This window comes from Ipomoea nil, unplaced genomic scaffold, assembly GCF_001879475.1.
Source record: "Ipomoea nil cultivar Tokyo-kokei standard unplaced genomic scaffold, Asagao_1.1 scaffold2537, whole genome shotgun sequence".
NCBI lineage: Eukaryota > Viridiplantae > Streptophyta > Magnoliopsida > Solanales > Convolvulaceae > Ipomoea > Ipomoea nil.
Genome location: NW_017618965.1, coordinates 331,174 through 357,215, shown reverse-complemented (window position 1 = coordinate 357,215; position 26,042 = coordinate 331,174). Strand labels below are relative to the sequence as shown.

Here is a 26,042-nt window from a genome sequence, read left to right as displayed (position 1 = left end):
GGTCACTGCCTCGCCAGGGATTTCAACCTGGCTAGACTAGCCACGGGACTGGACATTCCCAATGGCCAGTCCCGCATAAAGGTTGGGCTAAGCGTGGCGGGCTTTCTGAGCCCTACCACTCTGTGTCGTGGCTGCTGCGGGTCTCAATGGTGGGACTATATAGTCCCGTCGCCTAGTCCTGCACGATCATAACCTCAACGCAAGGTCCCTTTTTGGTCAGTGTTGAGGTCCTTACCCAGTCCAAAACTCATGGGCCCGTGTGACTCGTGAGGCTCTGGAATTTTATGTTGGTTATGTGAAAATTGGCCTAAGTGGTACGTGAACAAAAATCTATTTTCAAATAAGGCATGAACTATGATTTTACTAAGTGTTACTTGGGTAAACTTGGCTATAAATATAGAGTATATGTTGGTTTGGGCATTAAATCATGAAATTATGGAATATTTGCTTAAGTGCTCAATTTATAATGATTAGTTTGCATTGATGGGTGACACATGAACACTAAAGCATAAATTATTATTCCCCTATTCTTTATACCTAAACATATATATATATATATATATATATATATATGTATGTATGTATGTATGTATGTATGTATGTATGTATGTACATACATACATACATACATACATACATACATACATATATATATATATATATATATATATATATATATATATATATATATATAGGGTTGCATTCACATGCAAACACCCTTAAAATACAAACATGTGGACAAATATGAGCCATTAGATTAGATTAGATTAATGGAATAGATTTAAGGAGTGAATAGGAACCCAGGATCATGATTAATGATTGTAAGGGCATATAAGACATTCAAACAATACCCTAATTACGGTAAATATATGTTTATGATTTATAACCTAAATTAAAGTAGAATAATTATAGTAGGATTCAACATAGCAATACACGCATCCCCTATCCGTGCGAATTCCCCCATGTAATACATAGTAATCCGTGCAAATTCCCCTATGTAATACACAGTAATCTGTGCTTCACTATAATTAACAGTATGCACATAGAGTTGAACATGAAATAAATTAAGATACAACGTGTGTGCACAACAGAGAACATACTGCGGTAACGCGAGTGCAACCTTTACATTATAAGTGTGCACAGACCAGTCATCCAGTCTGTTGTTACTTATACACGCCTGAGTTATATGTACCAAATATGTGTGCACTACTAAATCTATTACAAAGGACATGCAATCCCAGGCCACAACAACCGCACCTGTCTAAACAAAGGCGCAAGCGACTCAAAATAGAATAAGGTATTTCTATAAACAGTACAATAATGCTATTACTTTGGTTTTATGGCAACTATTTGAATAGTTATATTTATTAGACTTATTATTCCTTAGCACTTGGAATTTAAAAAAATCTACAACAAGTAACCTATGCACATATGGAAATATGTATGCGCACACAACTCGGAGGACAAACACCAAGTTCACCACCAGCGCACACAATGAGTACAAAGCGGTGCACACATGCTCGAAACTAAACCCACAACAATGAACATTAACGTCTATACAAAAACCGGGAAAATAAGTAACATCAAACCTCCGTGCACGCAGGAAACTATATATTCGCACACAGAGTGTAGGGTAGTACACAATGTAACGTTCTAAAACTAAATCTATTACCATTGACTACAATCAAACACTTTAAAAAAAAAGCGTGCACACAGAAGAATATGAATGTGCTAATTAAACATAACGTAAAAACAAATGATGATAAAAAAAAACTAACGACAAATATCATGCACACAGAAGACTAATAACGTGCTAATTAAACCGATATACGCGTGCACACTACAACTATTACCATCCAACCCAAAAATAACGTTAGCATTAATTAAACACTGCTTGTGTGCCATTACAGTAGCGTCAACAAGTAAAATGTGCACAAGAAGATGTTGGCACAAAGGTAGTATGACCTAAAACTATAGTGAGCACAGTTTGCAATATACGTGTGCACACAATACCAAAATCCCAAAACAGACGTAACTAAGTACAGAATGCAACCCAAGATAACAATGAAAACCACTATAGTAACGTGTTTCCTCCAACAACTAGTTAACTATCAAAGCATCCTCCAGAAGATCAGGCATGGGAAACGCAATAGATTCACAAGGGCCGGACAGCTAATAATGAAGCCGAGCAGCAACAATGGGGATAGAAGCTCCAGAAGGCTTAACGGGGCGCACCGCTTTAAACGGGGCCACACAAACCGGGCCACCCAACGCCGTGGTCTCAGTAACCACATTCCCTTTTAAACACTCCTGCCAAAAAACACATGAAGGAGCAAGAAAAAAAATCAAACAGGACATTTAACCAGGCGAACACAACACAGAAAGGCATGCACACAACCTACGCCATATAATAATAACCCAAATGTAACAGCGGGGAACACATTCTGCTTAATCTGTATTCTACAACTGCAAACGAAAATAGCAAATAAATAATGAATGAAAGAGCACACACTTACAAACTGAATAAAAAGAAACAATAGAAACATACTCTAAAATTTGGACGCACGTAGACCATTCTCTAGGCATCAGAAACAGCAAGGGAAAAAGAACATACACCATCTAAGAATCAGATTTACAAACCTATAGCAATTAATTCATCAAATCCACCATAAAACATAAAACCCCAAACAAAAAACCCAAGCATGAAAATCCGGCCACTACCCCATTCCACCACCCCCCAAACCGATTAAGATGCATACAAACAAGCAACCCCCTAACAAATAAGAAGAAAAAAAAAAAAGCACAAAACACAAAAACCAACCAAAAAGAAAAGAAAAAAAAACCCAGTCTACAATTACCTTGGCCGACAGCACCCACCAGTGGTCCCACCGCTTCGACGTGCCGCGGTCCTCACCAACAACCATTGCTACGTGGATGTAAAGACTGATGGATGAATCAGCAAAATCAACGCGTTGCGAGGAAGCCTTCTGTGCACGAAGAGAGAGAGAGAGAGAGAGGGACACTACAAGAAAAATCACGATTCGCGATGGAAAAATTCTGTCACGAAAACACGACATTCCGTAGTGAATCACGTTTTGCGATTGAATTTTACATTTTCGTGACCAAATCCATTCCGTAGTCTCCAGGCTTGTCGTATTTCATTTCGCAACGAAAATAATCCGTCGCGAGCGATGGCTACGGAAAACGACGGAAATTTTCGTCGCAAAGTATGTGACATAAATTATTCCGTCGTAAGTCCATCGTGCTTTTGGCAATGAAAATGTTTCCTTCCGTAGCCATTGTGTAAAAAAATATTCCGTTGTAAAACTCGTATTTCGTCGCCTATTACACAAAAATAATTGTCGTCGCGATTCTATCGTTAACATTTCCGTTACAAATTCCATCTTCCGTCACAAAATTCTGTCGCGATTCTACTAAAGTATTTTTTTAAAAAAAATTGGTAATTGTTATTATTTTGTTAAAATTCTAATGTTTGTATTTAAAATGTTAATATGCAATTATATTTGTAAACAAAAGCTCTATTAAAACTAAAATGCAATATAATTTGTAAATTTCGTTGGTGTTCATTCAAATCAAACCATGAAGTCTACATAGTTCACAAAGTACAACTCTAAATTGCAATAGTGCCGTTAGAGCAAAAGGCAGTGATACTTATGAAGGCGTTACAACAGAGTTCAACCTAACATTGGACAAGTTCGTCGGATTTAATCCTAATATCAACTGCAACAACATGTTTGCAACATGTTTGCTTGTTATGTATCTCGTAGAACTTGCAATTTGCATGGCTTGAGGTTGCTGTCTTACCCGTGACGTTGGGAAATCTCTCAAGTTTGGTAGAGAAAACACAACACTGTTACAGCTTGTTGGAAAATTAGCTTAAAAATGACATAAAATGGCATTATAAGTGGCTACCTTGTGGTACAATTATCAGTGGGGTCCACTTCCGATTTGGGTCGGGTCAAAGTGGATTCGTGTTCTTCGTAGTGAGACGAAGAGATTGATATATTGTACGCTCAAAATGGATAATGGGTGAATGAGATATTGATTCTCAAAGTAGACCCATTTGAATTGGGAAATGAAGGGAAAATGTAGGACTTTGTCCCACATTGGCTTGGAAACAAGATTTGCCCCCCTTATATACATGAGCTCATTTCAAGCTTGTAGAATTGTATAGCATAGAGGCTCTCTCGCGCGGGGGGGGGGGGGGGGGGGTGCAAATCAAAATCCAACTAGAAGAGCTCAAAAGGCTTGAATCAAGCCGGCACCTGCGGGCACGAATGTCGTCCGGAAATTGGCTGGCCGTGCGGGCTAAGTTATGCCAAACTTCGGTATCATTTTCCATCTGTTATAGTCACTTGGTTCGGCCAAAACCGAACCGAGAGCACCTACTCTCGTGTGTAGCATGAGAGGTTGTGGTGCACGGAGAGCAAAACTCTCGTGCAACGGTGAATACGAGAGTTGTACTTTCGTGTAGCACCACAGCACGAGAGCTGTACTTTCGTGTTGTGTCACAACACGAGAGTGGGTACTCTCGTGCACCACAGCACGAGAGTGTATAATCTCGTGCACCCCAACGGTCAGAAGATTAAACTCATCTGTTACGGAATTAATACTGTTTAATTCCAATTGTTTAAACTCAGAGTTTAATCCTACTTAGTGCTGACCGTTACAGGTGTTACACAATTGGTTTTAATCCCAATTTACTGCCATGTTGAATGCTATCCCTTCCAACGAGCCCTATATAAAGAAGAGGTTGGGCAGAAGCATTTTACACACACACAGTGAGAAAAACTAAGGAATTCTAGTATAGTTTTCAGCTTCAAAACTTCTGCTTCTACTCTCTTCTTTCCCCAGCTGTGTTCCAGCTTTGTTTTGTTCGTCGGGCTCTTTGTTTTGGTGCTTAAACAAAGAGTCGTAGCACGTTTTATCCTGGGAAACCTAGGCTACAACGCTCCTAGCACTTGTGGGAGGTAGCAAATAAGGTTTTAAGGAAAAGAACCTTGTGTTCGAACTCGTGCTAAAGCCTTCACCCAAACACTCAACTCTTTTCCTTCCCGGTTTTTCTGTTTTCCCTAAGTTATAATAATTTTCTGTAGAATTATTATATTTGGGGATTTTTCACCTTTTTACCCAACAATCTTAAAACCTTATTTGTTTCCCGTTGGTTGTTTGTCTCTAATTTCCTAGAAGAAATGGAGAATCCAGTTTTGCCAGCTCTCGGGGAGGAAAATGTTGTTGAGAACAACAATGGTGGGAATGACAATAATGTTGCTAATTCCCAAGCTACACCAGTGAACGTTGGTTCACAAGATGGTGGGAGCACTGAGGGATATATTCCCATGACTCGGGTACCTACGGTACCGAGTGGTTCGGCCGAAAGACCGGAGAAGTTCACCGGTATTGGATCGAACTTCAAGAGGTGGCAGCAAAAGATGTTGTTCTACCTGGCAACTCTCGGGTTGGCGAGATTCTTAACCGAGAAGGTTCCCGAATTAAGGGAACAAGATGCCCAATCCGTGATGGCAGTTGGCTATTGGAAGGATTCGGACTTCCTATGCCGAAACTACAACCTAAACGGATTATGTGATGCTTTATACGATGTATATCGCAAGATAGGCACAGCAAAAGCGTTGTGGGAAGCCTTGGATCATAAATACCGAAGTGAGGATGCCGGCGCAAAGAAATTTGTGGTTGGCCGATTCCTTGACTTCAAAATGGTTGATTCCAAGACCGTGCTAAGTCAGGTTGAGGATTTACAACTAATCTTTGATGAAATCCGTGACGAAGGCATGACGTTGAGTGAAGCCTTCCTAGTGGGATCCGTTATCCACTTGCTGCCTCCAGGGTGGAAGGACTTCAAGAATTACCTTAAGCATAAGCGAAAGGAAATGAACCTGGAGGACCTGATCCAGCGACTCCGAATTGAGGAGGGGAACAGGACGAATGATGGCAGAAATACTGTCACTGTTGGCGCTAAGGCCAATGTTGTGGAGCATGCCAAAGGCTCCAAGAAGAACAAGAAGGACAAGCAGAAGCTAGGTCCGAAAGGAGGCATTACCAAGAAGAAATTTCATGGAAAATGCTTCAATTGTGGCAAGACTGGCCACAAGTCCTCTGAATGCAAAGTTCCTAAGAAGAAGAACAAGAGTTCTGAAGCCAACATGGTTGAGGAAAGCAATCGAGATTAGCCTTTCGGCTATGGTGACCGAGGTGAACCTCGTGGACTCTAACCCACGAGAGTGGTTCATCGATACTGGTGCAACAAGGCACTTGTGTTGCAACCGAGAGATGTTCAATACCTTTGAGACCGTTGAGGGCGAGAAGGTTTGGATGGGAAACTCTGCTCAGTCTGCTGTGGAAGGCATGGGCAAGGTGGTTCTGAAGATGACTTCCGGGAAGGAACTGACGTTGAACAACGTGCTGTATGTTCCAGAGCTGAGGAAGAATCTGGTGTCTGGCTCACTGTTGAACAAGCATGGCTTTCGCATGGTGTTCGAGTCAGACAAGGTTGTTTTGTCTAAGTTAGGAATGTTTGTAGGCAAAGGTTATGTAACCGATGGGCTCTTTAAGCTCAATGTAATGCCTATTATGAATAAAAGCAAAGTTACTTCCGTTTACTTGCTTGAGTCTTCCAATTTGTGGCATGGTAGACTAGGTCACGTTAATTATAATTCTATGCGTAGATTAATTAACATGAACCTAATTCCTAACTTTCATATTAACACAAATAACAAGTGTGAAATTTGTGTTGAGGCAAAATTAACAAAAGTACCTTTCAAATCGGTTGAAAGGGAAACTGAACCACTAGAATTAATCCATAGTGATTTGTGCGATTTTAGATCGATACAAACGAGAGGTGGTAATAAATATTTTATCACCTTTATCGACGATAGCACACGTTATTGCTATGTGTATTTGCTTAAAAGCAAAGACGAAGCCTTGGAAAAATTCATTCTTTATAAGAATGAAGTTGAAAACCAACTTAATCAAAAGATTAAGAAAGTTAGAAGCGATAGAGGTGGTGAGTACGAAGCACCTATTGGTGACTTCTGTGCGAGTGTAGGTATAATACACGAGCGTACTGCACCTTACTCACCTCAATCGAACGGTGTTGCCGAACGAAAGAATCGTACATTGAAAGATATGATGAATGCGATGCTTATAAGTTCGGGCCTACCTCAAGATGCGTGGGGTGAGGCTATTTTGACAAGTAATTACCTTTTAAATAAGGTACCCCACAAGAAGCTTGATAGGACTCCTTATGAGCTGTGGAACGGTAGGAAACCTTCCTACCAGTACCTGAAAGTGTGGGGGTGTCTTGCCAAAGTTTTGGTGCCAACACCCAAGAAAGTAAAGATAGGTCCTAAGACCGTGGACTGTATCTTTATTGGCTATGCACATAACAGTAATGCTTATCGGTTCCTAGTACACGAGTCCCATAATCCGGACGTACACGAGAACACGATAATAGAATCAAGGAATGCATCTTTCTTTGAAAATGTATTTCCCTGTAGGTCCAACGAGGGACCAAGTCCGTCAAAACGAATGTTTGACGAAACTATGGATAATGATAGTGGGGAATCCGAGAGAGAACCCGAGCTCGAGCCGAGACGTAGTAAGCGGGCGAGAGTTGAAAAATCATTTGGTCCTGATTTTCTAACTTACTTGTTGGAGCACGATTCGAGTACTCTAACTTGTTTATTAGAAAACGAACCTGATTTTCTATCTTGTTTGATAGAAAACGAGCCTCGAACGTATGTAGAAGCCGTGACTTCTACAGAAGGACCAATGTGGAAAGAGGCTATTAAAAGTGAAGTGGATTCTATTTTACAGAATCACACTTGGGAACTTGTTGATCTTCCTCCGGGTAGTAAACCCTTAGGATCCAAGTGGGTCTTTAAAAGGAAGATGAAACCCGATGGTTCCATCGAGAAGTATAAGGCTAGGCTTGTAATCAAGGGTTACAGGCAACGCGAGGGCCTTGATTACTTCGACACGTATTCTCCCGTGACGAGAATAAATTCCATTAGAATGATACTTGCTATAGCCGCGTTGCGGAATTTAGAAGTTCATCAAATGGACGTTAAAACCGCTTTCCTAAATGGCGAACTAGATGAGGAAATCTACATGGAACAACCCGAAGGGTTCGTGGTTCCGGGCCAAGAAAGGAAAGTGTGTAAGTTGGTTAAATCGCTATATGGTTTAAAACAAGCGCCTAAACAGTGGCACGAGAAGTTTGACCATGCGATGTTAACTAATGGATTTAAAATAAACGAAAGTGACAAATGTGTCTACGTTAAGGAAACGATAGACGGCTATGTCATTCTCTGTTTATACGTAGATGATATACTCATCGTTGGTAGTAACGATCGGATGATCAAGTCTACCAAAACCATGTTAAATGCGAGATTTGACATGAAAGATATGGGTTTGGCTGATTTAATCCTCGGGATTAGAATCATTAGAAGACCTGATGGTCTTGTGTTGAGCCAATCTCACTATATTGATAAAATCCTTGGGAAATTTATCAAGGATAATCATCAAGGGACTAGGACGCCTCTAGATCGAAGCGTTCATCTAACCAAAAACCACGGAGAATGTATTTTTCAAGTAGAATATGCTCGGGTTATTGGTAGTTTGATGTATCTTATGAGCTGTACTAGACCGGATATTGCATTTGCGGTTAGTAAACTCAGTAGATATACAAGTAACCCCGGTGCCATGCACTGGACGGCAATAGTGAAGGTTCTGAGATACTTAAGGTATACTCGAGACCTTGGACTGCACTATGGGAGATATCCTGCTGTACTTGAAGGGTATAGCGACGCTAGCTGGATATCTGACATTAAGGACTCCAAGTCCACGAGTGGCTATGTGTTTACACTAGCCGGTGCAGCCGTTGCATGGAAATCCTCTAAGCAGACCGTGATAGCTAGATCCACGATGGAATCTGAGCTAATAGCCTTGGACAAATGTTGTGAAGAGGCTGAATGGCTACGCCATTTTTTAGAGGATATTCCTAATTGGGAAAGACCTGTACCTCCAATGTGTGTGCATTGCGATAATCAAGCTGCAATTGGACGAGTACAGAACCATATGTATAATGGTAAGTCTAGACATGTGCGTCGTAGACACAATACCATTAGACAACTTCTCACAACTGGTGTTGTCTCGATTGACTACGTAAAGTCAGAAGACAACATAGCGGATCTGCTAACCAAAGGGTTATGTAGAATAGCTGTGGAGAAGTTGAGACGAGGAATGGGTCTAAAGCCCTTGGTATAAAGTTCTATAGTGGACACCCAACCTAGCTGGCACCTAGGTTCAATGGGACAACTAAATTATGGAACGGAGCGTGTCACTGTGGGGGTCCCGGACTCTCTACCGCTCCTCGTTAGAAACAGTGGCTCCCGCACTAGGATAGCATGTTAAGTGCTTTAATGATTCGAATGTCGGTGGACATGTGTGAGTATGCGGGATACTCGGAAAAGAATCACCTATGTGAGAGAGAAGTGAGGGTCGCTTCAAAGGAGAATTGACGGGCACAATTCTTCACAAACTCTTACAGAACCAGGAATGGTGACCCACGACCAAAATGGGCACAATCATGAGAAGAAAGCATTGTTGGGAGATTCCTGTGTGAGATATGTCATCGTCTACACAAACGGCAGTCGGTTCAAAGACATCGCGTTCTACCGTACAGCCAGTAGAGTAAATGTATCTTCACGAGGGAAGGTTCAAAGGGTGTGACCCTACCTATCCTATGCAGGGATCGACCGTTGAACACAGTTGTTTCCGATTTTAAAATACCCCGAAAATCAATTTTTCATTCATGTGGGGGATTGTTGGAAAATTAGCTTAAAAATGACATAAAATGGCATTATAAGTGGCTACCTTGTGGTACAATTATCAGTGGGGTCCACTTCCGATTTGGGTCGGGTCAAAGTGGATTCGTGTTCTTCGTAGTGAGACGAAGAGATTGATATATTGTACGCTCAAAACGGATAATGGGTGAATGAGATATTGATTCTCAAAGTAGACCCATTTGAATTGGGAAATGAAGGGAAAATATAGGACTTTGTCCCACATTGGCTTGGAAACAAGATTTGCCCCCCTTATATACATGAGCTCATTTCAAGCTTGTAGAATTGTATAGCATAGAGGCTCTCTCGCGCGGGGGGGGAGGGGGGGGGGGGTGCAAATCAAAATCCAACTAGAAGAGCTCAAAAGGCTTGAATCAAGCCCGAGCTCGCGTGCGCCGGCACCTGCGGGCACGAATGTCGTCCGGAAATTGGCTGGCCGTGCGGGCTAAGTTATGCCAAACTTCGGTATTATTTTAATTATTTTAATTTTTATTTATTAAACATTAAAAAAAAACTAATTTAAAAATAAATTATTTTTTTTAAATGCCACATATGCATCCTAGGTGGAGGGATAACTTGTTAGAAACTTGTGAAACCTGAAAAATGGACAAATTGAATGAATTTGGATAGTTTAGGGACCCAATTGTAGGTTTTTTAGGTTCAGTGGCCTAATTGCATTCTCGTGTGCAGTTCAGTGGCCTATTTGACCCTTATTCCGAAGAAAAAAATATTAGAAGTATTCTCTGTCTGAGTCAAAATTTAGATTAAAATTTAATTTCCCCTGTTGTTTTGCATAAGTATACATTAGAATCAGAACCCATATGCAAAAACCAACAGTCAAATTAAACAACATAAGGTGTCTCATGTCTAATTATCAGAAAACAATTTAGGAATCAATTGAATCCAAAATATAATGTCTTACCTTGGTGTGCCAAACAACAGTGCTCTCTGTAAATGCAAAGTCCAAGCCTGCTACCTTAAATTTGATGTCAAAGAATCGTGCTCCTCTGAACATGGTGGGCACTGCAAGAAGAAATTGCAATTTCAATGTTAAATTCAGCAGAGAAGATCTCTAATATTAAAAAATCATAATTGCTAAGTTAAAATTTATAGAGAATACCACAGATAAGAATACTGAACCCAAGTAAAAAGATAAAAAGATCACATTAAGTAGCATCATAATCCGAATGACTACCCACATAGTAAAATACAGGGCTTCCATGGAGCAGGGGCTTTCTTGCAGAACAACAGCAACCTCCCATCATAGCTAATGTTCTTTCAGCAGATAGATGCAATTCTCATGTACTTTGACATCCACTTTTCTTCTCAGTGGGATGAAAGCAATCACTTGCTATGAAAACAAGAATAGTAGCATGTAAATAGGAATATTCAGAAAAGTACATGAATGAGAAAAATTAGAGGCCAAGGTTGATAACGTTAGAAAAAGGCAAAGATTACATGGCCAATTATAAGTACATAACTGTAAAGACAAGCTACCACACACAAAAAGCAAACAGAAGGGAAAAACCTGAATAGAAAAAGAAAATAGGTGCAACTATATGTTGCTGTAACAGCATCAACTAAATTTATTTATTTATTTTTTAAAAAAATTTAGCCTTTAATTTAAATTTAAATATTTATATTTTAGTTTTGTATGCACTTAATTTCTTTTCAGTTTCGTAGTTTAATTTTTAAGCAATTTGTTTCAATTAAATATAGCTTTTTCTGGATTAAAAAAAGAATATATAGCCTTTTTAGTATAGATTAACCATGGGAAAATCATAATATCTAATCTTTGGTCTTTGGTCTTTGGTCAATGATGTAGGGATACATAGGTTAAACTTTTTCTCAGGTTTTTGTTATTATTTGTTATGCAATCATAGAAGAGCTAACATGATTTGGAGCAAAGATAACACAACTTGTTTCATTCAACAACCACAAGCTACATACACCAATGATGGTAAATAAAAATATGAAATAAACAAACTTGTTTCATACATTCATCACAACCAAATAAAAATACTAAAGATATCAAAGATACTACCAATCCAAAATATCGATTTCAGTCAAAAAATCAAAGAAATACCAAGATTCACAAGCGGTGTCGGTGTTGGCAGCAGAGAGTTTCGTCACAACAGAGACTCGTCATCGTAGTAGGAGGAGCGACACAGAATTGAAGTGGGGAGGCATGATTCAAAGTGTTGCCGAAAAATTTGGAGAAGCGACGAAGACCGCAGTAGGGAGACACGATTTGTAGCGTCGTCGAAAATTCAGAGGAGTTGTCTCTTAAGCATTTTAGGATTTTGGATTTTGGATTTGACTTAGATTTTAGGAAATTAAGTTTTAGTCTTTTATTAATTGCTAATGGTAAAGAGTTAATATTTTAAATTACAATATATATATATATATATATATATATATATATATATATATATATATATATATATATATATATATATATATATATATATATATGTTGGTCCCGAAAGGGTGGCGAGAAGTCTAGAGGGGGGAGGGGGGGTGAGTAGACTTCTCTAACTTTTCAAACTTCTTTAGCAAACAACATTTTGGTAAATTCAACTCTAAGTAACAAGCATAAACAAGTATAACAACTTAGAGTGTGCACAGCGGAAATGTAACGGCAAAGTGTTATGCTTTAATTGTATAGTGCTCAAAGAGAGATTTTATACATGCATCACGTTAGAAACACTTAATGGATGTAGGATGATGTATGTAAAATTTCACTTGCATGCAAACGAGGGAACTATCAAACCCAGACAGATAAAGATACGCAATAAATCGTAACGGGTTAGTTCACAAATGATATAAGCATGCACGAAATATATATGAGCAGTAAGTAAATAGAGAGAGAGATTTATAGTGGTTCAGAGGTGGTGTAATCCTCCTAGTCCACTCTTCTCCTTTCACTTCAAGGAGGAAATTCACTATTCTTCGATCACCCAGATACAATAGTGAATAAGTGCCCAGCGACACTTCTCCGAGTGCTTCGCACAAAGCTACACTCCACCAAGGTTTTTCGCAAGCTCCTCTTGTTACTCCGCCTTCTCGAGTACTTCGCACCAAGCTGTACTCCTACACCACGAGAACTACGCACAAAGCTACGCTCTCACCGGGTTTTCAGAAGCTCCCCTTGTTACTCTGCCCTTTACAACCGAGTGCTACGCACAAAGCTACACTCCAACTGGGGTTTTCACTCTCTCCAGTTACTCTACCCCTTTTCTACACTCAGTAGAAGATTTACAATGATATACAATTTTTCTCTCACTCAGACTTGAATTTAATCGTGTATAGCTCAATATATTGCTTCTTGGCTGATTTGATTATTGCTTGCTTTTTGCTTGTATATCTTAATTTTTCAGCCGTGTTCAAGTCGTGCTTATCTTCAAGTCTGCTTGGGCATTTTATAGTAGATGAAAGTTATTTGCCCGTTGATCAACTATCGATCTCGATCGTCCATTTTGAATTGTAGTTGATCAAATAATTTTGCCAACTTGGTTTGCAAAAATCATTTCGACGTCTGTCAGAAGATTTTGAGAAATCTTGCCGTTGCTTTCCTTTAATCTGACAAAGATTTTCTTTGGAATGGGTAGCCTCCAAATTTGAATTTCTCTGGCATGACTTTTGTTGAATTATTGATCTGATGTGCCAAGTTGATCAAATAATTTATCTGCTGATTCTTGCTTGAGTATTAAAAAGATCTCCTTCGTGTCTAATTCTATCATGATGTCATAGCTCCTTTTGATGATGTCATGTCCCAATAGTGTATCATGGACTACATATATCATGTTCCCACCTTGTATCATGGACTACATATATCATGTTCCATTTCATATCATGAGCTAGCTATCATGTTCCACCTTGTGTCATGGACTAGATATCACGTTCCATTGTATATGATGGACCAATATCATGTTTTCATAAAATTGATTCGGGTGGGAATTGAATTATGGACCATTTGCTTTGCTTGGCAATGCTTCTTCCATCTCGGCTGGGTATCCAATTAATATAATCCAAGACTTAAATTCTTTTGTCTTGTCTCTTCCACGTGTTCTCCACTAGCCTTACCACAATGTGATGTCATCACCCGATAGTAGTGACATCATCATCCGATAATTATACCTATCACGATATAAAATTGTTCTTTCATGATAGTATTGCCTGATATTACTATCATGATATTTTCTTGTGACATCATCTCCTGATATTGCTACTTCACGATAGCAATTCATCTTTACACCAAAATTACTCTCAATGAGAATCAAACTATAGATCATTTTGCATTAGGCATACTTCAACAAGTCTTCTACCATCTCGTCCATCTCAACCTTTGGTGACTCGATGCTTCATAAATGTGTTAAGCTATGATCCCGCTTTCATTTATTCTTCCTTCAAACTGCTTTCACGTAGACTTCATGTAGGCTTTATGGCAGTGGTGCACTATACTTTGTGAACCAGAACTGACTCAAATAAAATAAAATTGGGGTCTACAAAATACATTTTGCTCATCAAAACTTATACAATATATTCCTAACAATTTTCCCCTTTTTGATGATGCCGAAACTTATACTCAAGTCATTTGGCTATGTCAATTTTGAAAAATAATCTTTTTGTCCAATTTTATTGCGACTAGCCATTTGACGGGTTTAACACATTTAAGACCTAGAGATTTTAATTTTGGACGGTCCTAAACGTATATTGAGACTATAACGCGGGGTTGCGTATTGATTTTTATCTTTTAATTTTTCTTCCCCGTTTCAATTTTATTTTCTCAATTATACGCCTCACATGCAATTACTAAGTCCAATTTAAAATCTTGAGACTTTAAAGCAATAAACATACTCGACACAATAAAGAAATAAACCATATGCTAGCAATTTATATTATGTACCAAAAGGTATAATTCGAACAAGCTAGCTATTATGTACACAAAAAAAATTGAGGCTTAAAAATTTTACCTCTTGCCAATTAAGGCATTCACGTGTGCCCTTAATTTCTTGAAGTCTTGTTCTTTTCCTTCGAGTTGGTATGGTGCGGTGACTTGCTCGGTAACATAATTTCCATAAGCTTCTTGAATATTGTCACCCCGTAACACTCCGGCTTGGTACCAAGCAACGCATTCTTCAAATGATCTTCCATCCACCATTTCGTTGCTTGTGTGCCCAAAGAATGTCTCCAACTCTCGTATAAGCTTTAACTTGTTTTCTTCATAAATTGATCTTGAAGGTGATGATCTTTGGCATTCTTGTTGGCTAGGAAAGTCCGTGCTTTGAGCAGTCACCAAATAGTCCATTATTCTCCTTTTTTCTCGGCCTTGAGCTCTTGGTGTGGGTGTGACTCCTCTCGGTGCTCCTGGAGGTCGAACAAGCTCGACTAGTGGCCGTTGTGACGATGGTCCAATCAAATGATTTACCAAATGGCTTGGGGCTCCTCTAGCTCTTTCCCCCTTTTCGGCAGCATCAACATAGTGTTGGAAACTCGCCAAAGCTTTGTCTTGACTTGTTTTGACTCCAATTAATAGATCATTGTTCACGCCAACTTGGTGTAGTAGAGCTTTCAATTGACTCTCCACCAATCGTAGCCTCGATTCACACTCCGTTCTTTTCTTCCCTAAGTCAAGGAACATCTTCAAGACTTCCCTATTATGCTCTTCTTGCTTAGTAGACATTGTGGCCATATCACCTTGGGTTGATCCTTGTCCAAGTAACAAGGATTCGGCCCTTTCATAAGCTTTCTTGCGAAAGTCATCTAATTTGGTATCAACATTACCAAATTGATTTTGGACTTTCTCAAACTCTTGAAAGACATCTCCTCTCAATTCTTGAATTTCTTTTCGTACATCCCCAATAATGTTTTCTTTCAAAGCATTAATATCAATGGGAGTAGAATGTACCTCCTTGTGTGGTTCCTCTCGTGGTGGTCTCGGCATGGATGATTCCGGTGGTTCCACATAAGGTGCATTGTCAAGACACAAGGGCTCATCAAGTGTAGGAATGAGTGGTTCGGCAGTGGCAAAGGGAATTGGTTCGGCACGGCTTAGTGGCAAAGGTGACACTTCAATTTGTAGCACATTTTCTTGTTCCTCCATTCGGTTTTCATCATCAACATTTTCTTCCAAATTTTCATTCACCGAATTCGTCACATCCGTAGCCGTGTGGGGTGAAATAGCATCAAAACTTAGGTTATCATCCCCTATGTGCGAAGGAAATGGGTCCAAATCTTGCAAGCTTCCACCTTCGGTCTCCTTCAAATGTGATGCTTCCCCATGTGTGCCGTGCACTTCTTTCCTTGAAATAACCAATGCTCGGGCAATATCATCACGAGCAAATCCATCTATTGTCTCAACGGCATTTTCGGGAACTTCTTGAGCCACTTCCTTGCCCCGACTAATGGCAACTTTCTTAACAAAGCATTCATTAATCACCGATAGCCTAGTCGCGGTAGCAAGATTTCTTGTTCCAATCCATGTTAGAGCAAATTCCTCTAACTCTAGACTATCCGGTCCTATTGTCGTAGCAACCGAATTATGATCACTTAATCTCCAATTCCTCCAAACTTTCACACGTTCATACTCCTTCAACAACTCACTACTTGCCCCATAAGTTGGAATGTCATCTACACTCCCAACTTTACTTGGAATTCTCTCTTCTTCATTCGGGTTTGGGGTGTGGGTATGGTAACAAATTGATGGCTACAAGCATCATCACTACCCCTTCCATGAGTATTGGATTCCCCGTGACTAGTAGCTCGGATAGAAGGAGGCTTTTTGGTCAAAGAATGGGTTGATGTGTTTGCCGGTTTTCGTTTACGGATATTGGCTAGGGAAGGATCAACCGGGTTTGGGGTTTGAAAAAGGTAATTTTGGTTTTGTATGGGTTTTGATTTGGATAGGGCAACACCTTTAGACTTCAACAACTCCCCAACAACAAAACCATACCCAATGTCATTTGGAAACCATCCATTCACCAACGGTTTTGCTAGCCTAACTTGATCAACCATTCGGCCATATATAAATCTTCCCCAATCTACGACAACATTTTTCACAATGGCATGCATCAAAGGAAAATTCTTCTTTGTAAAATAATTCCTACTAGAATATTTGCACTCAATAGTTTTATGCACAATATCAAGTAGCATACCAAATTCGTGCTTCAACATCACCTTAAAGCCATTGTTACACGCTGCGACTTGTGCGGTTTCGTGTCTAATTTCACTCCAAAAATCATTTAAATCAAAACCGTGATCTTCAACTTTCAACAACTTCTCCTCCAAACCAAATTTAGTTCTCACATCATCTAACCCAATTGTCAACACAATTCCTCCAACAGTAGATTTTATAACACCATTTTCGACATATGCATGTTTATAAAATTCTACTACTTCATTTAGATAGAAACCATCATACTTGAATGAGCAAAAATTCAATAACCCACTAGTTTCAAGAGAGGTTAAGATTTTTACCCCCAAGTCTCTGTTTTGGACAAACTTGTTGTAATCTTCAAGGTCCAAGATCATCCCTCGTATCACCCGTGTTGTTTTCCTCGATCCTTCGGCTCCAATTGGATTTTGAGCTCCTTCCATCTTGATAGAACATAAATTAGGATTAATTTGAGGTGGGGTTTTTGGGTGGGGTTTCGGCAGTCCGAAAAAAAAAAGGTTGAGGGGAGTGGGTTTTTGTTTGTGAGAGGTTTCAAGGTTAATGGTGAGGGTGGGTAATGGGTATTTGTGTGTAGAAGAGATTTTTGTGGGAAATTTGGGATGGGTTTGATTGAATTGAGAGATTTTCAAGCTCTTCTTCTTCTTCTTGCATGCGCCGGCGGTGAGAGAGGGAGGAAGAAGGAGATGATCTTCTTTCTTCTTCTTCTCTCTTCGTTGGAGGCAAAATAAATTGCCTAGCAAAATTACCATCTTGCCCTTTAGTGGATAGAAAGAGATTGTAGAACAATTGAGGGCAACTTTGAACTTTCACTGATTTAAATTTGCCAACTCAGATTTTAATACTCCATTTGTGGGTACATAGCGCCAAAAATTAAGCTTTAATTGGCTGCCACCTGTAGATGTTCATGGAGCCAAAATTTCTTCGACACAAAATTGTTAGTGCAATAAATCTGTTCATGCTAACAATTTAATTTCGATATCTGATAAATCTGAGAATTAAAATTGAGCGATCAAAATTTAATTTAAACAGATAAGACCAAAATTGATGCCAGATACATTTCTAAGAAATTACATCAGATTGACTTAAGCAGGTGAAAATTAAAGCTGATGACCATTCAGACTGACAAATCAATTTGCATGCACTGTTATCAACTTTTTAGCATAGCTTATCATCAGGTCATTCCCCCTAAGTCATATAATCCCTCCACTATCATGATGCATCCTAACTTTTATATCCCTTTTAGCAATTAAAAACAAATAACCAATTTCTACGTACCTAAGTTCGTAAGATAAAATTACTAACATGTACACAAATAAATTGTAACACATTAATTAAATTAAATCACGTTGAACACATAGGTAACAAATTTCATGCAAATCACATACACACATTTTTCGAATTTAAAAGTTTCGAAATACTTAGCTCATTTCGATCATTCCCATTTCGTGCCTTAGAGTTGCAAAACGAGATTCACACAACGGTTTTGTGAGAATGTCGGCAATTTGATTTTCTGTGGGAACATGATCGATCTTCAAATCTTTCTTCTCGACGTGGTCTCGTATAAAGTGATGTCGGACGTCAATGTGTTTGGTTCGCGAGTAGAGCACTGGATTTTGGGTTATTGCAATTGAGCTAGTATTATCACATAAAATACTAACATTTTCGCATTTAATCCCATAATCCAACAATTGTTACTTTATCCACAAAATTTGTGCACAACAACTCCCAGCTGCAATATATTCGGCCTCAGTAGTGCTCGTAGCTATGGAGTTTTGTTTCTTGCTGAACCAAGAGACCAATCTTCCCCCTAAGAACTGGCATGTCCCTGAGGTACTTTTTCGGTCTATTTTACACCCTGCAAAATCTGCATCTGAATAACCAGTTAGTGTAAAATCTCCTTCTTTGGGATACCATAATCCCACATTGATTGTTCCCTTTAAGTATCGAATTATCTTCTTTGTTGCAATCAGATGACTTTCTTTGGGCTTTGATTGGAATCTTCCACATACGCCAACCGAGTAGGATATGTCCGGTCTGCTTGCGGTTAAGTATAGTAACGATCCAATCATCCCTCGATACATCGTTTGATCAACGTCTTTGCCTTCATCATCTTTGTCTAATTTTTGAGAAGTACTCATGGGAATTTTGACTGAGGATTTTCCATCTATGCCAAATTTCTTGATAAGATATTTTGTGTACTTGTCTTGATTTATGAAAATTCCTTCTTGAAGTTGCTTGACTTGCAATCCCAAAAAGTAATTTAATTCTCCCATCATACTCATCTCGAACCTGTTCTGCATGAGCTTAGAAAATTTCTCACATAAAGATTTATCAGTACTTCCAAAGATAATATCATCAACATAAATTTGTACTAATAAAATGTGATTATTTTCTTGAATTCTAAAGAGGGTTTTATCGACTAGACCTTTGGTGAATCCACAACTAATTAAGAACATTGACAAGGTGTCGTACCTCGCGGAGCTTGTTTTAACCCATACAATGCCTTTTTTAATTTGTAGACTTGATCACCAGCGTCTTTTACCTCAAAACCGGGTGGTTGTTCGACGTAAACTTCTTCTTCAAGTGAGCCATTAAGAAATGCGCTCTTTACGTCCATTTGATATACGATGAAATTCTTGTGCGCTGCGTATGCTAGGAATATCCGGATTGCTTCGAGTCGTGCGACAGGGGCGAATGTCTCATCAAAATCAATGCCTTCTTCTTGTGAATACCCCTTCGCAACTAATCTTGCTTTATTCCTAACAATGACGTCATCTTCGTTTGCTTTGTTCCTAAAGACCCATTTGGTGCCAATTACATTTTGGTGCGTTGGTCTTGGAACAAGTTTCCATACGTCGTTGCGCTTGAATTGATCTAATTCCTCTTGCATGGCATCTATCCAACTTGGATCGGCTAATGCTTCGTCAATTTCCTTTGGCTCCAGTTGTGATAGAAAGCATGAGAACATTGCATCTTGTTGTTGGTTCCTAGTAGATGATCGCGTCTTTACTCCGTCACTTGGATTTCCAATGACTAAGTCATGTGTGTGACTTCTTAGCCATTTTCGATTTGGTTGGAAACTTGTTGGATTCTCAGAGTTTCCTTCTTGTTGGAATACTTGTTGTGAATTGATGACGGGTGCATTTTCGGGTTCATCTACTGGAGTTCCTTCTTCTTGAATTCTGGGTGCAATTTCGGTTATAGGTGTGCGTGATATTTCGGGTGTCACATAGGATATTGCCTCAATTTGGTGAATACCCATATCACTTGATTCTTCTACTTCCTGCAACACATTATCTTCCAACATATCGTTAGAAATAATTAAATCACGATTACCTTTACTATCTTTGCCATTTTTGTCGTGATTTTCATCGAACACAACGTGAATCGATTCTTCTACCACCATGGTTGATTTGTTGAATATTCTATACGCCTTGCTAGTGGATGAATATCCTAAGAATATTCCTTCGTTTGCACGTTCGTCAAAAGTCTTTAAATAGGACTTTCCATTAACAAGTACAAAACATTTACACCCAAATGTATGAAAATACGTGAGGTTGGGTTTCCTCCCTTTCCATAATTCGTATGGTGTTTTGTTATATGACTTGTGGATTAGACTTTGATTTTGAGTATAGCACGCCGTATTGATAGCTTCTGCCCAAAATCTCTTTGGTAGTTCGGTGGCTGATATCATGACACGTCCAGCTTCTTTGAGTGTCTTGTTTCTTCTTTCAGCTACTCCATTTTGTTGCGGCGTTCGTGCGGCAGATAGTTGGTGTAGAATCCCTTGTGAATTGCAATAGGATTTAATCACGCCATTCACAAATTCGGTTCCTCGATCGGTTCGAATTGTTGCAATCTTCATATCTTTTTCGACTTGTAGTTGCTTTAGCAGCTCCGGCAACTTTGATTCAACTTCACTCTTTTTCTTTATGAATATTGTCCATGTGTACCTAGAAAAATCATCAACAACAACCAAAGTATATTTCTTACCACTTATACTTACTGGGTCTACTGGACCAAATAAATCCATGTGCAGTAGACTTAGAGGTCTTGATGTTGACTCTTGAGTTTTGGATTTGAATGATGACTTGATTTGTTTTCCCTTCTGGCATGCATCGCATACTTGATCTTTCTTGAACACAATATTGGGTAGTCCTTCGACTAACTTCTTTTTGGCAAGCTTGTTGATGGTTTTGAAATTCAAATGATTTAGCCTTCTGTGCCATTCCCAACTAGCTTCATTCGAATTACTTGCCATCAAGCATATGGAATCTTTTGTTGTACTCCAATCTACAACATACATATTTTTCTTTCTTGATCCGGCGAGTACAACTTCCTTAGTAGATTCATCTTTGACTTGACATTTGCCTTTGTAAAATTCTACGAGATATCCTTTGTCGCAAAATTGACTTGTACTAAACAAGTTAAATTTTAATCCTTCGACATAAGATACGTCATCAATTCGTAGACTATTTTTCACAATTGCGCCGGTTCCTTTTGTCATTCCATATCGATCGTTTCCACCGAAAACTACTTTTGGTCCTTCGATACTTTTGAACTCAACTAGACTAGCTTTATTGCCGGTCATGTGTCGAGAGCATCCGCTATCGAAATACCAAACTTCCTGCAAAAAAGATTAATTTCTTTTAGGTACCCATACTTGTTTGGGTCCTTTTGTGTTAGTAATTTTTGGCATCCAAATCCACCTAGATCCCACTGATCCAAGAGTAGGTGATTTGTAACCATTAAAAACTTTATAATCATAGCGCACTTTTGAATAATGATTCGGTGCGGGTTGGGAAGCTGATAGTTGCTTGATTCTATGAAATAGAGCAAATCTGGACTTGGTCCATGGTTTGATTTCAAGTGACCAATCTTCTTCTGAGGGATATAATCTCCCAGCCCCAATTCTCGGAATTCTTCCCATATTCCTATGAGGTTTTGTTGCACTAGACTCGTTGGTTCTCCTTTGAGATACAAATTTTTGCCTTTTAAAATTTTGTTGTCTTGCCAAGATATCACTGTGTTGATTTGGCCTTGCAACAATTTTTTGGGCATTAATTTTGTTTCCAACTCCTTGTCTCATTGTGCTATGTTGACTTTTCACAAATTTTACCACTGGAACTTTATTAATTAAAGTAGTAGTAGAATTAGTCAACTTTTGAGGGGTTTTAGAACATGATGGATCGTAGCCTAGTCCGGCTTTATCTCCAGCGGGTTTTTGCATGCATACCATTTTATCCATTATTTTGGATGAATGCGTAAATGATGCGATTACTTCCCGAAGGTTATGTTCTCTAACCTCTCTAGCTTTGCACTCTTCTTTAAGTCGAACATTTTCGGCTTTCAAATTACTCATTTCATTTAGAGCATTTTGCAATTTTTGTGACATTTCTTCCTTTTCAAGAATTAACGTATTATTGCGCTCTTTGATTTGAGTATGAGTGGCCATGACCTTTTGGCAATCTTCCATAAGACTTTGAAATGATTCTTTAGTCTCGAAAGAAGTGTCAACGGATCGAAAGGAACTAAAAGAACTAGAAGATACCTCTTCGTCGGTTTCACGCGCCATATAGCATTCCTCATGTTCGGATGTTTTGCCCATTAGACATAGCAGCGCTGTATCTTCTTGTGATGAATCACTCTCGTCACTAGATGATTCTTCGGATTCACTTGCTTCTAACAGATCGCTTATTATTGCCTTCCGTTTGTCCGTTTTGAATTTCTTCTCTTTCGACTTGTACTCAACCTGTGGAGAGTTAGAAGTATTCGAATTTTTGTTCACCTTGGGATGTGGACATTCGGCCATAAAATGTCTAGGCTTTCTACAATTGTAACACACATTTGTGTTATCTTCGACCCAGTTCCCTTCTTGATCTTCTATTCTCTCGAAAAGAATTTCCTTGTGGTGATCCTTTGTTCTTTCGCATGAACTTCTTGAATTTCCTAACAAATAAGGAAAATTGTTCATCAGATAAAAAATCATTATTTACGACTGACCTTGATGTAGACGGTTGATCGGCCATTAATGTGGATGTTCGTTCATCGCGTTCTTCTTCAACTCGTGTCTTCATCTCGAACTCATACGCCTTTAGATCACTAAAGAGTTTATCCATAGATAATGTCCTTAGATCTCTATGATCGCGCATTGCGGTCACCTTCATATCCCAATTTGTAGGTAGTCCGCGTAACACTTTGAGCGATATTTCCTTCTGGGTAATGGTCTTTCCCAGATCCGTGATTTCTCCAAGTATTTTGATCATTCGAGCTTCCATGTCGGTGATGCTTTCGTTTGGTAGCATTTTGAAATCTTCGAACCTCTTCATGGCGATGGTTAGTTTGTTGTCTTTTTCTTGTTCGTCGCCTTCACCGATACTAATGAGAGTATACCATATTTCTTTTACCGTGGTGCACTTTCGAATCTTTGGGAATATGGTGTCATCGACCGTTTTGAACAAAATGTCCTTGGCAATATTGTCCAAGTTATTTCGTCCTCTATCTTCCTTTGTCCACTCCATTTTTGGCTATGGAACATATCATGGAGCATTTGGATCTCGTGGGGTAGCGGTATTAGTTTCCATAATTTGGATAGGACCATTTGTGATGACTTCCCACATTTCATCATTTAAAGCAGATAAGTCACCTGCATACGAATTTTCCAATCATCAATTTTATCAAGTGAGAAAAGCAAATTTTAAGCAAGAACCATATCTCTCTTCATCTTGAAGTTTTCGAGATCTGCCTAGCAGTCAAGAAATGACTCAAATAGACAACCGCTCTGATACCACTTGTTGGTCCCGAAAGGGTGGTGAGAAGTCTAGAGGGGGGGTGAATAGACTTCTCTAACTTTTCAAACTTCTTTAGCAAACAACACTTTGGTAACATCAACTCTAAGTAACAAGCATAAACAAGTATAACAACTTAGAGTGGGCACAGCGGAAATGTAACGGCAAAGTGTTATGCTTTAATTGTATAGTGCTCAAAGAGAGATTTTATACATGCATCACGTTAGAAACACTTAATATGGATGTAGGATGATGTATGTAAAATTTCACTTGCATGCAAACGAGGGAACTATCAAACCCAGACAGATAAAGATATGCAATAAACCGTAACGGGTTAGTTCACAAATGATATAAGCATGCACGAAATATATATGAGCAGTAAGTAAATAGAGAGAGAGATTTATAGTGGTTCAGAGGTGGTGTAATCCTCCTAGTCCACTCTTCTCCTTTCACTTCAAGGAGGAAATTCACTATTCTTCGATCACCCAGATACAATAGTGAATAAGTGCCCAGCGACACTTCTCCGAGTGCTTCGCACAAAGCTACACTCCACCAAGGTTTTTCGCAAGCTCCTCTTGTTACTCCGCCTTCCCGAGTACTTCGCACCAAGCTGTACTACTACACCACGAGAACTACGCACAAAGCTACGCTCTCACCGGGTTTTCACAAGCTCCCCTTGTTACTCTGCCCGTTACAACCGAGTGTTACGCACAAAGCTACACTCCAACTGGGTTTTTCACTCTCTCTAGTTACTCTACCCCTTTTCTACACTCAGTAGAAGATTTACAATGAAATACAATTTTTCTCTCACTCAGACTTGAATTTAATCGTGTATAGCTCAATATATTGCTTCTTGGCTGATTTGAATATTGCTTGCTTTTTGCTTGTATATCTTAATTTTTCAGCCGTGTTCAAGTCGTGCAAGTCGTGCTTGTCTTCAAGTCTGCTTGGGCATTTTATAGCAGATGAAAGCTATTTGCCCATTGATCAACTTTCGATCTCGATCGTCCATTTTGAATTGTAGTTGATCAAATAATTTTGCTAACTTGGTCTGCAAAAATCATTTCGCCGTCTGTCAGAAGATTTTGAGAAATCTTGTCGTTGCTCTCCTTTAATCTGACAAAGCTTTTCTTTGGAATGGGTAACCTCCAAATTTGAATTTCTCTGGCATGACTTTTGTTGAATTATTGATCTGATGTGCCAAGTTGATCAAATAATTTATCTGCTGATTCTTGCTTGAGTATTAAAAAGATCTCCTTCGTATATCAGCTTCTTCTTCTCCTTCGACTTCTTCTGCAGAAACAGAGCTTCAAAGTAATTCTCCTTCGACTTCTTCTGCAGAAACAGAGCTTCTGTCTAATTCTATCATGATGTCATAGCTCCTTTTGATGATGTCATGTCCCAATAGTGTATCATGTTCCACCTTGTATCATGGACTACATATATCATGTTCCATTTCATATCATGAGATAGCTATCATGTTCCACCTTGTATCACGGACTAGATATCACGTTCCATTGTATATCATGGACCAATATCATGTTTTCATAAAATTACTTTAGGTGGGAATTGAACTATGGACCATTTACTTTGCTTGGCAAGGCTTCTTCCATCTCAACTGGGTATCCAATTGATACAATCCAAGACTTAAATTCTTTTGTCTTGTCTCTTCCACGTGTTCTCCACTAGCCTTACCACACTGTGATGTCATCACCCGATAGTAGTGACATCATCATCCTTCATGATAGTATTGCCTGATATTACTGTCATGATATTTTCTTGTGACATCATCTCCTGATATTGCTACTTCACAATAGCAATTGATCTTTACACCAAAATTGCTCTTAATGAGAATCAAATTGTGGATCATTTCGCATTAGGCATGCTTCAACAAGTCTTCTACCATCTCGTCCATCTCAACCTTTGGTGACTTGATGCTTCATAAATGTGTTAAGCTATGATCCCGCTTTCATTTATTCTTCCTTCAAACTGCTTTCACGTCGACTTCATGTAGGCTTTATGGAAGTGGTGCACTATACTTTGTGAACCAGAACTGACTCAAATAAAATAAAATTGGGGTCCACAAAATACATTTGGCTCATCAAAACTTATACAATATATTCCTAACAATATATATATATATATATATATATATATATATATATATATATATATATATATATATATATATAT

The 26,042-nt window shown here is 38.9% G+C and overlaps 1 long non-coding RNA gene across 1 annotated transcript in view; it reads left to right on the top strand.

Annotated features, from left to right (window-relative positions):
* The window catches only part of LOC109153754, a 94,273-nt gene that overhangs the window by 32,582 nt on the left and 35,649 nt on the right, over positions 1 to 26,042 (top strand). The window lies entirely within an intron of this gene.